The sequence below is a fragment of the Argopecten irradians genome, chromosome 3 (genome assembly GCF_041381155.1).
Source record: "Argopecten irradians isolate NY chromosome 3, Ai_NY, whole genome shotgun sequence".
Classification (NCBI taxonomy): Eukaryota; Metazoa; Mollusca; class Bivalvia; order Pectinida; family Pectinidae; genus Argopecten; species Argopecten irradians.
The window spans coordinates 63138513-63156382 of record NC_091136.1 but is presented as its reverse complement, the minus strand read 5'-3'; the positions used below and the strand labels follow the sequence as shown (position 1 = coordinate 63156382).

Genomic DNA, 17870 nt, shown 5'->3' with positions numbered 1-17870 from the left:
AGATCAATTTGTTTACATGTCTTAGCGAGAAAATTAATTCATTTTTTTATGTTACACAACACGGTTGCATAATGTTAGACGACACAATTATCATTTCTAAATGCAGGTAGCTTTAAATCGAAAAATTACCATGTTAAGAACGCTTTATAATAATAATCATTAGAATCCATCGTAAAACTCATCTCAGCCATTCTAAATCGAATTTTTTTTTCTCGGGGGAGACCCCGGAACCCCCTAACACCAAATTCTCGCGCGCTTTGGGCGCTCGCAAATTCATCAAAATGCATCGTAAAACTCATCTAAGCCATTCTAAATCGTAATTTTTTTCCGGGAAAAACCCCCGGACCCCCCCCCCTCAACACCAAAATCTCGCGCTTTCGGGCGCTTGCAAAATCATCAAAATACATTGTAAAACTCATCTCAGCCATTCTAGATTACAATATTTTTCCCGGGGGTCACTCTCAGACCCCTAAAACACCAAAATCTTCGTTAATTATTCGTTGATTTCCTTTTAGCGACCCCACTGTAAATGTGTACAAGGATTTAATTTGGTGATATTTGAAAAATGTACAGGGGGGGTGGGGGTGTTACAAAATATTGAGGACCTTTGCGCCCCCCCCCCCCCATTACGTTTCATCTTCCTACGCCACTGCAATAGTTTGTCTGCATACAGGAAGTTAAATAGGTATTTCAGCAGATCTTGGATCCTCATGAACCGAGAAAATGTTGTGATATGTACCGACAGAATTAATTCAATTTTGCAGCTTTTTTTTTTTTTTTTAAATTTTTTAAGACACATGTTCCCCACTTAAACAATAAACATTGTAAAAGGTTTAGTTTTGAAATCACTGTCACTTTTGAACGCGAAAAGCTAATGATTGAAGAACGTTTAGAGCCATTGTGGTTCTGAACCCATGAGCGAACTACCATGTGTGGTATTCACGATCTGGTTAAAATATAGATTTTTGTTCCCACTTCGTTCCAAACATACCGGTCAATGTCTAATTACGGTTCAGATTCGGGTGACCTTTTAGATTGACCAATCAAATTGCTGTCTCCAAGTTTCTTGAGCATAGAGCTGTCAGAATCCTTTTCCTATCTCTAAAGTCATTGGAGGGTAGAGCGGTCCCCAGAACCTACCCCTTAATGGGATGTTGTCGACCTCACGCTCATGAAATATGCGAAGTATGCGCAAGAGTTTCAGATGTCTATTCGTTTTACACTTGCAAGAAAGTCGGTGTACATGTGAGTACAGTGTTGGAACTAACGTTGATGAAATCTGACACGATGCGCTTAGCATGATAAATGTATCCAAATAGAAAGGCAAACTGAAACCGTGTCATTTCAAGGCACATTAAATTTCATAGGGGTGTTTTGTTCCCTCCTTTCAGGAGTAAGAGTATTAGTATATTTATCAGATACCACGTGACGGGCTCGCGTGCTCATCCGACATTGATCATCATTGTATCTACTTAAAAGCGCTGGTTGTTACCCTTCCATCTGAGGTTTCTGTGACCTTAATTACCCGGGTCGGATAAATAGTTTCTGTAACTGAATATACAGATTGATTCAAGCAGGATACTTACTTGGTTATTAAATATAAAGGTCGACCCCTTCTAGTGGGTTTGTTAAATCAATGTCACACTCGACCAACAGTGTCTTAAACGCATCTCAGATCATCTTGTTCTACCATTATTCGCTCGGACTGAAAGAAACAGCGGGGTTTCCTGACAGAACCAATGCTGCTATATAAATATACACGTGGAGCTTGTCGTCGGAGCATTAACTGCTTTCAATGTCATGTCTACAAACATGATGACAAGGACAGACCCCATTAAACCTACTTTCTTTACTTTTATATTCAATAACAATATAATGTATTAACATGTGTGCACCTGACTTACTATACAGATATATAGGATGTAGGTACAGTCAGGAATACACAGACAATGTATTGTGATATAGCATATGCACCAGGCTCAACCCATACATATAGTGCCCGTGATAAATGTTTATGCTTTGGTCTGCTAATTGCGTAACGTCCCATTAACAGGTGATGCCACATTGTGAGACTGGTAAAGAAAGCCCGACGGAGAGGGGCATTGCATTATAAATACAATGCTGAATAAAATTCCAGTTTTTTGCCGTGATTGCCTTTCTGGAGCGACAAACTTTAATTGAACTTTTGGGAATGCTTTATATTTCTTTCGTTTTCAATAATTATTCTGTTTGATTGTATGTTACAACATTTTTGGTGACTATTGTTTCGGCACCAATCGTATCCTTTCGTACTCTTTGTGGACAGGTAGCTAATTAAGGTAACAATACGACTGTATACCCCAGTAATCCATAACTTAACGCATCAACACTATCTAATTCCACGTTACAGTTGTTTACAGTGACAGTGACAGATGACGAGAAAGACTGGTTTTGTGCTTCCCACTCGTATACGTACATCGTCAAACAGAACAAGCCGATGGAGGCATTAGGGGTAATGTCGTACCGACAGTCTTCCGTCATTGTCACGTTCCAGGGGTCGCTCACCTGCTGTGTCATGGTATGTTACAGGACAGTTCCAGTGACGGAATGAAATCGCAGTCTTAAATGGGAATCAATTGACATCACTAAGATAGGTTAATGTACCTCACACTCTCTGAGAGGTAAGCCTTGTGGCCGTGAGATACACCGTGGCTGTTGGCACTCACAGTGAAACTATATCGATATTCCCTACTACCAATCAATAACTTAATTTTCATGCGGAACATAAATAGATTATAAACTAGCAATAATAAGCTACACGCTACCTATTTAAATACCGATCTGAAAACAACATGTGTGTTCATCATTATCATATATATTGAAACATTCGCATTCTTACCGCTTTATTGTCTTGTTTTTGCTTTTGATCTGAACAGAAACACTTTTTAACGAGCATTATTGAAAAATCGTATGTACCAAACAGTATTCGTGACAGTCAACTGTCAGGTTGGCAAGGCTATTATATGTAAGGCTATACGTAATTTATCTGACACAAGCGATGGACTGGTCACTCTATACATTAGCTGCGATGACGTAGCTCTGAACGACGGACGGAAGATTTCTGACAGATGGTCGTCGTCAGAACGGAGTGGAGGCAGGGTATGATTATTCGTTCTTACAAGCTATTAATATTAATTAAAAGACGCCTTTTAAAAAAATCTTTTAAAATTGTGTTATAACTGCATTGATCAATATCCATGGCTGCTAGATTGGCTAGATTATTTCTACTTAATCGGTCAAAGCTAATTATAGTAAAGAAATCCAGTTGGTGACCCAGAAATGTGTCGGCGCCACAAAGATCAACAGAACAGGATATGACGTCGTGCCTTTCCCAAACAAACTTTGCTGTACGTCGGGTCAACTCTAATATACTTAATGTGTGAGTGTAAAAGTGTGTCGATCATTAGTTCTACCCCTAAACTCTCACTAACGAAACCTAACCCGTATAGACCGTGAGTCGCCGAGGTCATGGCGGGTGTTTGGTACCTCTCCTGGAACATTAAAGTGTATAGGGCGGAGCACCATCTCCTGAGGAAGGAGATGATGTTACGTGTACACGAACTTGTAGTCCGATACGTAAAGAAAGATTAAATAACTTCCTTTACGAAATAGTTAGGACATGAATAGTTAGGATAGGACATGAATAGTTAGGATAGGACATGAATAGTTAGGATAGGACATGAATAGTTAGGATAGGATAGGACATGAATAGTTAGGATAGGACATGAATAGTTAGGATAGGACATGAATAGTTAGGATAGGACATGAATAGTTAGTTATAGGACATGAATAGTTAGGATAGTTAGGATAGGACATGAATAGTTAGGATAGGACATGAATAGTTAGGATAGGACATGAATAGTTAGGATAGGACATGAATAGTTAGGATAGTTAGGATAGGACATGAATAGTTAGTAGGATAGGACATGAATAGTTAGGATAGGACATGATAGTAGGATAGGACATGAATAGTTAGGATAGGACATAATAGTTAGGATAGGACATGAATAGTTAGGATAGGACATGAGTTAGGATAGGACATGAATAGTTAGGATAGGACATGAATAGTTAGGATAGGACATGAATAGTTAGGATAGGACATGAATAGTTAGGATAGGACATGAATAGTTAGGATAGGACATGAATAGTTAGGATAGGACATGAATAGTTAGGATAGGACATGAATAGTTAGGATAGGACATGAATAGTTAGGATAGTTAGGATAGGACATGAATAGTTAGGATAGGACATGAATAGTTAGGATAGTTAGGATAGGACATGAATAGTTAGGATAGGACATGAATAGTTAGGATAGGACATGAATAGTTAGGATAGGATAGGACATGAATAGTTAGGATAGGACATGAATAGTTAGGATAGGACATGAATAGTTAGGATAGGACATGAATAGTTAGGATAGGACATGAATAGATAGGACATGAATAGTTAGGATAGGACATGAATAGTTAGGATAGGACATGAATAGTTAGGATAGTTAGGATAGGACATGAATAGTTAGGATAGGACATGAATAGTTAGGATAGGACATGAATAGTTAGGATAGGACATGAATAGTTAGGATAGGACATGAATAGTTAGGATAGTTAGGATAGGACATGAATAGTTAGGATAGGACATGAATAGTTAGGATAGGACATTAATAGTTAGGATAGGACATGAATAGTTAGGATAGGACATGAATAGTTAGGATAGGACATGAATAGTTAGGATAGGACATGAATAGTTAGGATAGGACATGAATAGTTAGGATAGGACATGAATAGTTAGGATAGGACATTAATAGTTAGGATAGGACATGAATAGTTAGTAGGACATTATTCAGTGTACAGAAAAGGAGTTCACAGTATAAGAATGTGATGACCTCGTACAGATCATAAACTCATACAGGTGCCCGTATAACAGTCCGAATCTATCCAATTATAATACAGTCAACTCTTTCATCTTATTGATTGAACCTGATAAATATTGAATTCAAGCTGAATCGTTTCCTAGCACAGCTGCTTACAATAACAGCGATATTTTATGGCAAGCCAACATGACATTTATTCAAAGAGCAATGTCGATCGTTAATTTCACTGCATATATGTAAGATATCTTAATTGAGATATAAGATATCTCATATAGCATATGAGATATCTCATATAACATATAAGATATCTCATTTAAGTTACCTTTATCTTATAAAGGAACGAGATTTCAACAAAGGCCCAGAAATGAAGTCTCCCTACCCGGAAGCCGTAGAGAGCTATACAGTATACTACTACTCGGTCAGCCAGACTCTTGTTGGCTTCGCATGCTACGCTAGTATCAAGCGTTTGGTTGAACGAGAAAAAGTATTCATCTATAGATCACCATTATAGCCAATATATTTATTGTCGCCATGTTTGAATTGACAACTAGAGTGATGGGAATTAACTGCTTCTGTGTTTTCAATACATCGTTGAATACAACCAAACAGCGGTTGATTCTCCCTTTCAATGCCATCTCTGTCATCGCGATTGTAAGATGTGTTCCGAAGTGCTTCGAATGATGCTCGAGGGGGAAATTAGTTTCTGGTTTTAAATTTTACGAAATCTCATTCTATATAAGATATCTTATATAGCAACGAGATTTCAATTATATAAGATATCTTATGTATTAATTAAGATATCTTATATAGAAAATGAAATAGGATATATTATATACTATATGAGATATCTTATATACTTATACAATATATCTTATTTAATTTCTATATGAGATATCTTATATACTTTCTAAGATATCTTATATACTTTATAAGATATCTTATAAAGATATAGGATATCTTTAATAGATATAAGATATCTTATATAATTCGATTAAATACGGGATAGGCCTTGCTCCTTCAATAAATGTTAAATTGGCTTGTCATAATATTTGCCAATTGTGTACTCTGGCTTATATGCTATCAATAAAGGACGCTTAATTACATCAAATCGTTATCCTTATTCACCACAATAAAATTCGTCATCAACACACCTCATCCAATTTGTCATTAATACACATCCCTATTGTGCAAGATCTCGTCTTTCTTAGTGCTATCGCCATATTGACCAGCGTTAACATTTTTACCATATTGGTACTGTAACCACATTTGGATTCATCACTATTTAGTTGTCGTCATCATATTGAATTTATCAATTTATTTGGCATCTTCGTCCTATTGATATTTGACAGAAATACGTCCTTACCAAACACAACGGCGATATCAGTTCTGACTAAGCACCCCTGGTTGGCATTGCCTCGTCAAGTGTCCTTGTGATAGTAAATACTCGGCCCTTGTCATGATCTTAGATAGACTATCACCAGAATAGGATTACCTGATAGATTATGTAACAAGTATCCCCTACGAGGACATAAGACACGCGTACTTAAGTTTTGGTGACATTTAAACATTCAGCATTCTGACATTGGATCAATTTGTACAACATGGACAGCAGTATAAAAGAAAATACTCCAAAGGTTTCTTCCACACAAAGACTCCGATTGGCTGCTTTTGGCCTTCACACTTTTCTTTCGTGCTTTGCTCTAGAACACTTACTCGATATATTGACTGCTTTTGGCCTACACGCTTTTCTTCCGTGCTTTGCTCTAGAACGCTTACTCGATATAATGGCTGCTTTTGGCCTTCACGCTTTTCTTCCGTGCTTTGCTCTAGAACGCTTACGCGATATAATGGCTGCTTTTGGCCTACACGCTTTTCTTCCGTGCTTTTGCTCTAGAACGCTTACGCGATATAATGGCTGCTTTTGGCCTTCACGCTTTTCTTCCGTGCTTTGCTCTAGAACGCTTACGCGATATAATGGCTGCTTTTGGCCTACACGCTTTTCTTCCGTGCTTTGCTCTAGAACGCTTACGCGATATAATGGCTGCTTTTGGCCTACACGCTTTTCTTCCGTGCTTTGCTCTAGAACGCTTACGCGATATAATGGCTGCTTTTGGCCTACACGCTTTTCTTCCGTGCTTTGCTCTGGAACACTAACGCGACATCTACACCTGCTTCATCCGGTTTCATATCATTTAAGCAAATACATTTATGTAAAAATGACCAACAAGAGATCCCAGAGGGATCTTGGTGCCAAACAAAGAATGATCTATGTCTGACATATGACAGAGAGATCTTTTCTTTGTTTTTCAAACTTCAACTACGAAAATCCAAGATAGCGGTCGGTCGGCCATCTTGTTGACCAATAAGTACAAAAATGCAATATGCACATATAAAGCCCTAGGGGAACCTACAGATGAAACAGATACCTTTAGCACTTTCCGAGAAATAGCGGTAACAAACTTTAACTATCAAAATTTAAAGATGGCGGCCAGTCGGCCATCTTGTTGACCAATCAATCCCAAAATGCACCATGTACAACTAGGGTCCTAGGGGAACCTACCAATGTAATTTAGAAAAAGATCCCTTTAGTACTTTAAGAGAAATATCAGAAACAAACTTCATTTATCAAAATCCAAGATGGCGGCCGGTCGGCCATCGTGTTGACTGATCAGTCCCAAAATGCAATATCCACAACTAGCTATAGGGTCCTAGGGAAACCTACCTGTACCTATAAAATTTGAGACAGATCCCTTTAGTACTTTCTGAGAAATAGCGGTAACAAACTTCAACTACCAAAATCCAAGATGGCGACCGGTCGGCCATCTTGTAAACCGATTGGTCCCAAAACGCAATATGCACAACTAGGGACCTAGGGGGACCTATATGAAATTTGAAATAGGTCCCTTCAGTACTTTCTGAGAAATAGCGGTAACAAACTTTAACATCAAAATTCAAGATGGCTGCCTGGCGGCTATCTTCTTAACCGATCGGTACCAAATGCAATATGCACAACAAGAGTCCTAGGGGAACCTACAAGGAAGGACGGACGGACCACGGACAAAAGGCGATTTAAAATAGCCCACCATCTGATGATGGAGGGCTAAAATGAGCAAATACGCCAGGGTGGGTCTGAGCAAACAAGGCCATACAATACTGTGATCCAGTTAGTGACATTGTCAAGTTGACCTTCGCGTCTCTCAATAGATTGTCGTCTGAATCCCTTATATCGCTATTCGATTCCCTTGAAATAGACCAGTTGCTAATTGGTCATTCAATTGAGTTTAATTATCCAATATTTCAACGAAAGCACGGATGAACTGATTTGGCACTGCGCGAACAATAGTTTTCAATAATTGGCAATTGATGCAATGTATTCGAAAGAGTTGACTGATCTGACGCTGTCACATTATGTAGGTCTGTCGTATTTAATAAGGATCACAACGATATATGAAAAGGGTGCAATATTTATAGTTGGCCTTTTTTATTGGATTAACATCTTCTGACCAACTTATTGGTTTATATTCTAAAGTTGACGAATAAATGAGTCAATAAATATACGTACTTGAAACGACTACGTAATGTGATACTGTTAAGATTAGTTTAAACAGTATTTTATTCATATACTGTGTGGAGCACGCTCGGTATTCCCGGGTATAGACGGTCAGTACTGTGTGGGGCACGCTCGGTATTCCCGGGTACAGACGGTCAGTGCTGTGTGATGCACGCTCGGTTTTCCCGGGTAAAGACTGTCAGTACTGTGTTGGGCACGCTCGGTTTTCCCGGGTAAAGACTGTCAGTACTGTGTTGGGCACGCTCGGCATTCCCGGGTATAGACGGTCAGTACTGTGTTGGGCACGCTCTGGATATTCCTGGGTATAGACGGTCAGTACTGTGTGGGGCACGCTCGGTTTTCCCGGGTAAAGACAGTCAGTACTGTGTGGAGCACGCTCGGTATTCCCAGGTAGAGACGGTCGGTGCTGCGTGAGGCACGCTTGGTATTCCCGGGTATAGACGGTCAGTACTGTGTGGGGCACGCCGGTATTCCCGGGTATAGACGGTCAGTACTGTGTGGGGCACGCTCGGCATTCCCGGGTATAGACGGTCAGTGCTGTGTGGGGAACGCTTCGTATTCTAGGGGAGAGACAGCAGTGCTTTGTGGGGCACGCTCGGTATTCCTGGGTATAGACGGTCAGTGCTTTGTGGGACACGCTCGGTATTCCAGGCTAGGGTACAGATGGTCAGTGCTGTGTGGGGCACACTCGGTATTCCAGGGTATAGACGCTCAGTGCTTCGTGGGACACGCTCGGTATTCCAGGCTAGGGTACAGATGGTCAGTGCTTTGTGGGACACGCTCGATATATCCGAGTATAAACGGTCAGTGCTGTGTGGGGCATTCTCGGTATATCCGGGTATGAACGGTCAGTACTGTGTGGGGCACGCTCGGTATTCCCGGGTATAGACGGTCAGTGCTTTGTGGGACACGCTCGGTATTCCCGGGTATAGACGGTCAGTACTTTGTGGGGCACGCTCGGTATTCCCGGGTATAAACGGTCAGTACTGTGTGGGGCACGCTCGGTATTCCCGGGTATAGACGTTCAGTACTGAGTGGGGCACGCTTCGTATTCCCGGGTATAGACGGTCAGTACTGTGTGGGGCACGCTTGGTATACCCGGGTATTGACGGTCATTACTGTGTGGGACACGATTGGAATTCCAGGCTAGGATACAGACAGTTAGTGCTTTGTGGGTCACGCTCTGGATATTCCTGGGTATAGACGGTCAGTACTGTGTGGGGCACGCTCGGTTTTCCCGGGTATAGACGGTCAGTGCTGTTTGGGGCACGCTCGGTATTCCCGGGTATAGACTGTCAGTGCTGTGTGGGGCACGCTCGGTGTGTGACACACCAGACGAGTTATGTTCCGCAGATAAGATCATGGCCAAGTCAGTACGTACAGACAACGGCAGGCGTGCACTCGACGGTACGCCATTGATTTGGGTTTTTTCGGTTTAATGAAATGGGATATCAATTAAACTAAACCTACTGAACTCACCCAATGACAGACGATATATTATATACACAAGGATCCAATACGGGTTCTTACTGAAATAAATCGGCCCCGTAAAAAAGTAGTGTCCACAGACCTATTACTCAAGGCAGGCCAGGTGTGTTCTTGTGAGAGTAGATTCTCACCGCTTTTAATACACAACAATTTTAACCTGTTCTCAAACATTATAAATGATAAGACTTATAACATACAGATCGGAGTATATACCCACCTGTATGTTATATATCATATTGATATTTTCGTTTTTTTTATTATTTACGCGGGTAGGGGATGTAAAATCAGGGACGACAGTAAGCTTAAGACGACAGCTATGGTTCCTACATAACAGTTCCATGGTGTAGATATGTTCGGTGTACAATTTGCATTCATTATGAGCAGACAGAGAATTTCAAAGACATACTCCGTCGCTAGTATATATACAAGTCTGTCCCGCAATAAAAGATATGCCGTAAGGATAAATATAACAGCTATATATATGAGCTGTGTAGTATTTCTATTTACATTTTTAACCTGTTCTACGATAAGACTTATAACATACAGATCGGAGTATATACCCACCTGTATGTTATATATCATATTGATATTTTCGTTTTTTTTATTATTTACGCGGGTAGGGGATGGTACAATTTGCATTCATTATGAGCAGACAGAGAATTTCAAAGACATACTCCGTCGCTAGTATATATACAAGTCTGTCCCGCAATAAAAGATATGCCGTAAGGATAAATATAACAGCTATATATATGAGCTGTGTAGTATTTCTATTTACATTGCTACGTGTAATACCAACATTACATAAGTAGTCTGTTAATCTATACTAAAATGTATAAGATTACATTAACTTACCTGTGACAACTTTAATATCACCTGGAATATTCGAAACCAATCCTGGGCACAAATATCACAAATTTCAGTAGTTTAAGTCGAAATACGTTTTCACAAATGAACACAATGTTCCTATATAAGCCAATAGAGGAACGGTATGTTCACCCGGCTCCGTGTCGCCGAACTCGCCACCTCGGAGACAGTAGGGACTGTGCCAGGTGTTGTATCATCCCCTATCTCTCACGCCTGTCTCTCTCTGACATATTGATTTCAACAAAGCATCCCTACCACCTGAATGCTTGTGTCTTACCTGTTACAAAACTATACATCGATGGTATTTTTATTTTACTTTTCCGACTATTTTTAATGATTCTTTTTTACTTCTTTGGAGTTGAGTTTGAGATGAGGGACACGGAGACTTGAGTAATGTCTTACCCACTACCACTACACATTAATGCATGTATCGGTATATAAACATATGGATGGAGAACCCGGTGATAATATTTGTTTACAATTACACTTACAGATATACCAAACACGCTACCATGTATACCTGTAAGTGTGCTTCTGTCACGGTACATGTATTACCTAATTTATTTATAATGTATAGAGATACGAGAAACGATGCGAATCTAAACAGCATATAACATGTATAACATGCACCTGTAAACCTGTATATATATCAACCGCTAATTATATGTACTCACAATATCTATTGAGTTAAGGGTTAATTCTGTAAATTGTTTCAAAATAGTAATTCACACAATACCAAAACGGTTACAAGCCACATCTAAATCGTCGAGATTATGTCCTTACATATCACGAAATAAAGCAACAAATACAACAATACCATCAAGGTTACAACCCACACACATCACCAATTCAAGGTTACAACCCACACACATCACCAATTCAAGGTTACAACCCACACACATCACCAAGGTTACAACCCACACACATCACCAGTGTTACAACCTACACACATCACCAATTCAAGGTTACAACCCACACACATCACCAAGGTTACAACCCTCACACATCACCAAGGTTACAACCCACACACATCACCAAGGTTACAACCCTCACACATCACCAGTGTTACAACCTACACACATCACCAATTCAAGGTTACAACCTACACACATCACCAAGGTTGCAACCCTCACACATCACCAGTGTTACAACCCTCACACATCACCAGTGTTACAACCCTCACACATCACCAGTGTTACTATCTACACACATCACCAAGGTTACTGCCTACACACATCACCAGTGTTACAACCCTCATACATCACCAGTGTTACTACCTACACACATCACCAAGGTTACTGCCTACACACATCACCAGTGTTACAACCCACACACATCACCAGTGTTACTACCTACACACATCACCAAGGTTACTGCCTACACACATCACCAGTGTTACAACCCACACACATCACCAGTGTTACTACCTACACACATCACCAAGGTTACTGCCTACACACATCACCAGTGTTACAACCCTCACACATCACCAGTGTTACAACCTACACACATCACCAGTGTTACTACCTACATACATCACCAAGGTTACAACCCACACACATCACCAGGGTTACAACCCACACCCATCACTAAGGTTACAACCCACACACATCACCAAGGTTACAACCCACACACATCACCAGAGTTACAATCCACACCCATCACTAAGGTTACAAATCACACACATCACTAAGGTTACAACCCACACACATCACCAAGGTTACAATCCACACACATCACTATGGTTACAACCCACACACATCACCAAGGTAACAACCCACACACATCACCAAAGTTAAATCCACAAACATCACCAAGTTTACTACCTACACACATCACCAAGGTTACAACCCTCACACATCATCAAGGTTACAACCCACACACAACACCAGGGTTACAACCCACACCCATCACTAAGGTTACAAATCACACACATCACTAAGGTTACAACCCACACACATCACCAAGGTTACAATCCACACACATCACTATGGTTACAACCCACTCACATCACCAAGGTAACAACCCACACACATCACCAAAGTTAAATCCACAAACATCACCAAGTTTAATACCTACACACATCACCAAGGTTACAACCCATACACATCACCAAGGTTACAACCAACACGCATCACAAGGGTTTCAACCAACACACATCACTAAGGTTACAATCCACACACATCACTAAGGTTACAATCCACGGACATCACCAAGGTTACAAACCACACATATCACCAAGGTTACAACCCACACACATCACCAAGGTTAAATCCTACACACATCACCAAGGTTACAACCCACACACATCACCAGTGTTACTACCTACACACATCACCAAGGTTACAACCCACTCACATCACCATGGTTACAACCCACACACATCACCAGGGTTACAACCCACAAATATCACCAAGGTTACAACCCACACACATCACCAAGGTCACAACCCACACACATCACCATGGTTACAATTCACATACATCACAAAGGTTACAACCCATACACATCACCAAGGTTACAACCCACACACATCACCAGTGTTACTACCTACACACATTACCAAGGTTACAACCAACACACATCACAAAGGTTACAACCCACACACATTATCAAAGTTACAACCCACACACATCACCAAGGTAACTCCCTACACACATCACAAAGGTTACAACCCACAGACATCACCAAGGTTACAACCCATACGCATCAACCAGGGTAACAACCCACACACATCACAAAGGTTAAAATCCACACACATCACTAAGGTTACCACCAACCCACATCACCAAGGTTACAACCCATACATCACCAATGTTACAACCCACACATCACTAAGGTTACAACCCACAAACATCAATAAGGTTAAAACCCACACACATCACCAAGGTTACAACCCACACACATCACCAAGGTTACAACCCACACACATCACCAAGGTTACAACCCACACACATCACCAAGGTCACAACCCACACACATCACCAGTGTTACTACTTACACACATCACCAAGGTTACAACCCACATACATCACCAGGGTTACAACCCAAACATATTATGAAGGTTACAACCCACACACATCACCAAGGTCACAACCCACACACATCACCAAGGTTACAATCCACACACATCACTAAGGTTACAACCTATACACATCAGCAAGGTTACAACCCACACACATCACCAGTGTTACTACCTACATACATTACCAAGGTTACAACCCACACACATCACCAAGGTTACAACCCACACACATCACCAAGGTTACAACCCACACACATCACCAAGGTTACAACCCACACACATCACCAAGGTTACAACCCACATGCATTACCAGGGTAACAACCCACGCACATCACTAAGGTCACAACCCACACACATCACCAAGGTTACAATCCACACACATCACTAAGGTTACAACCCATACACATCAGCAAGGTTACAACCCACACACATCACCAGTGTTACTACCTACATACATTACCAAGGTTACAACCCACACACATCACCAAGGTTACAACCCACACACATTACCAGTGTTACATCCCACACACATCACCAAGGTTACAACCCACATGCATTATCAGGGTAACAACCCACGCACATCACTAAGGTTACAACCCACACACATCACCAAGGTTACAACCCACACACATCACCAAGGTTACAACCCACAAACATCACCAAGGTTACAACCCACAAACATCACCAAGGTTACAACCTACACACATCACCAAGGCTACAACCCACACACATCACCAAGGTAACTCCCTTCACACATCACAAAGGTTACAACCCACAGACATCACCAAGGTTACAACCCATACGCATCAACCAGGGTAACAACCCACACACATCACAAAGGTTAAAATCCACACACATCACTAAGGTTACCACCCACCCACATCACCAAGGTTACAACCCATACATCACCAATGTTACAACCCACACATCACTAAGGTTACAACCCACAAACATCAATAAGGTTACAACCCACACACATCACCAAGGTTACAACCCACACACATCACCAAGGTTACAACCCACACACATCACCAAGGTTACAACCCACACACATCACCAAGGTTACAACCCACACACATCACCAAGGTTACAACCCACACACATCACCAGTGTTACTACTTACACACATCACCAAGGTTACAACCCACATACATCACCAGGGTTACAACCCAAACATATTATGAAGGTTACAACCCACACACATCACCAAGGTCACAACCCACACACATCACCAAGGTTACAATCCACACACATCACTAAGGTTACTAAGGTTACAACCCATACACATCACCAAGGTTACAACTCACACACATCACCAGTGTTACTACCTACACACATTACCAAGGTTACAACCCACACACATCACCAAGGTTACAACCCACACACATTACCAGTGTTACATCCCACACACATCACCAAGGTTACAACCCACATGCATTACCAGGGTAACAACCCACGCACATCACTAAGGTTACAACCCACACACATCACCAAGGTTACAACCCACACACATCACCAAGGTTACAACCCACAAACATCACCAAGGTTACAACCCACACACATCACCAAGGCTACAACCCACACACATCACCAAGGTTACAACCCACACACATCACCAAGGTTACTACCTACACACATCACCAAGGCTACAACCCACACACATCACCAAGGTTACAACCCACACACATCACCAAGGTTACAACCCACACACATCACCAAGGTTACAACCCACACACATCACCAAGATTACAACCCACACATCACTAAGGTTACAATCCACACAAATCAATAAGGTTACAACCCACACACATCACCAAGGTTACAACCCATACATCACCAAGGTTACAAACCATACATCACTAAGGTTACAACCCACAAACATCAATAAGGTTACAACCCACACACATCACCAAGATTACAACCTACACACATCACCAAGGTTACAACCCACACATCACCAAGGTTACAACCCACAAACATCACCAAGGTTACTACCTACACACATCACCAAGGTTACAACTTCTAAAACCGTGATAGGAAGTTGTTTTAATATGTTGGGTTGTTGACACCTGTGACCTAAAACAATTTTTAATGTCATTGATATGAACACACTTAGTAGACATTAATCTGAGGCTGAGATAATTAACAGTAACTTACATGTAAGTGTGTTAATAATAAATGACCTTGAACTCTCAGCACATGTGTTGCTACATGTCCAATATCAGGTTTCTAGGCTTTCTAAAACTTGACATGAAGTTGTTTTTTTTTTTTTCTGTTTTTGATGCATTGACCTTAATGAGGTCAAAGTCATTCATATTACTAAACTTGGTAGCCATAGATCTCAGTATTTTCAGGTCCAATAACAGGTCTCCAAGCCTTCCAGAACTTGACAAGAAGTTGTTTAAAATTTTAGATTTTTTTGGCCCTGACCTTGAATGAAGATCAAGGTCATTCATATTAACAACATGCGAAATAACTCTATAGACCTCCCAAAACTTGAGATTTTTTTTATTAGTCCGGTGGCTTATGTCGGGTTTTGGGGGTTCCGTGGGCACTTAGTGATGAAGTTTGACATCATATACCAAAATGTTCAGTAGGTCATCCTCTTTCAGAAAAATGATAATGTCATTTTTTTTACCGTACTGTGAGGTTAAAGTAAGGGGTCAAAGGTTATATGGTCAAATATGCAGTAATACCTCCTTGGCAGCCAGAACTTTAGATCACCTTTTAATTCCAATGCTTTTAGCATTAAGTATGCTAATTATGTACAGTTGAATGTTTTATAATACTTTGAGATAAATATTTTGTCAAAATATCACACAAAGATCAATTTTGGTCATTTTAGGGAAAACAGAGAGCAAATTAAATAACAGCAACGATCTTAGCTACACACATCAATAGTTAATAAATAGTATTCAATTTTTCCCCAAAATAGTTTCATAAATGTTTTATGTTATGACACATTGAACAAACTTCAGAAATATCAACAAGAGGCCCATGGGCCTTAGCGGTCACCTGAGTTCAGATACAGAATGAAACAAAGACATGCATATAAACACTATATATTTGCCCATCAGGCCCTTGAAGTCAGTCAGTGATTTTATAAATTAGACTTTTTAATCTATGAAGATTATTTGGTTCCATTAAATCTGTGGATTCAGAAGAAAAATTTATATGGATATGATGTTAAAATGCTATCTCAGGCTAATAATTCTAACCCAGATTGACTAATTTCCTATGAAAACTAAGCAAATAATGTTCCTAAATGTGTGTTTCCTAAATAAACTATAGTAAATTTGACGCCCTCCTCAGGGGAAAATCTGAGATCCCAGGGCCATGAAATTTACAAATTTTTGTAAAAGGCCTTAAGACCTTCCAATCTATCAAGAGTATCTGGTTCCATCAAATCTGTGAATTCAAAAAGAAGATTTTTGAAATTACCATTTTGACCCATTTTGGCTCTGGCCCTCTAGCCCCTGGGGGTCGGGCAGGACAAATATGGATATGATGTTAAAATGCTATTTCAGATTAATAATTGTAACCCAGTTTGACTAATTTCCTATGAAAAATAGTCAAATGATGTTCATAAATGTGTTTTTCCTATATAAACTAAAGTAAACTTGACCCCCTAAACCTGAGACCCAAGGGTCATATAATTCACAATTTTCATAAAATATCTTAAGACCTGTCCATCTATGAGGAGTATTTGATTCTACCATTTCCAGTATTTAAGAAGAAGATTTTTAAAGTTTTAGCTTATTTGCCCCTCTTGGCCCCGCCCCTCTGCCCCGAGGGGGTTGACCAGAACCAATATAGATATGATATTAAAGTGTTATCTCAGGCTAATAATTCTAAACAAGTTTGACTCATTTCCTATGAAAATTGAGCAAAAAATGCTCATAAATGTGTTTTCCCTATATAAACTATAGTAAACTTGACCCCCTCCCCAGGGGGAAATGTGAGACCCCAGGGTCATATGATTCACAATTTTTGTAGAGGACCTCAAGACCTTT

The 17870-nt window shown here is 40.4% G+C and overlaps 1 protein-coding gene across 1 annotated transcript in view; it reads right to left on the bottom strand.

The window, feature by feature from the left end:
- The window catches only part of LOC138319783 (papilin-like), a 266069-nt gene extending 255065 nt beyond the window's left edge, over positions 1–11004 (bottom strand). Inside the window, exon 1 of the mRNA XM_069262918.1 lies at positions 10821–11004. The gene's annotated coding sequence lies outside the window, so the exon portion shown is untranslated. The remainder of the gene's footprint in view (positions 1–10820) is intronic.
- Positions 11005–17870: the final 6866 nt, after the last annotated feature.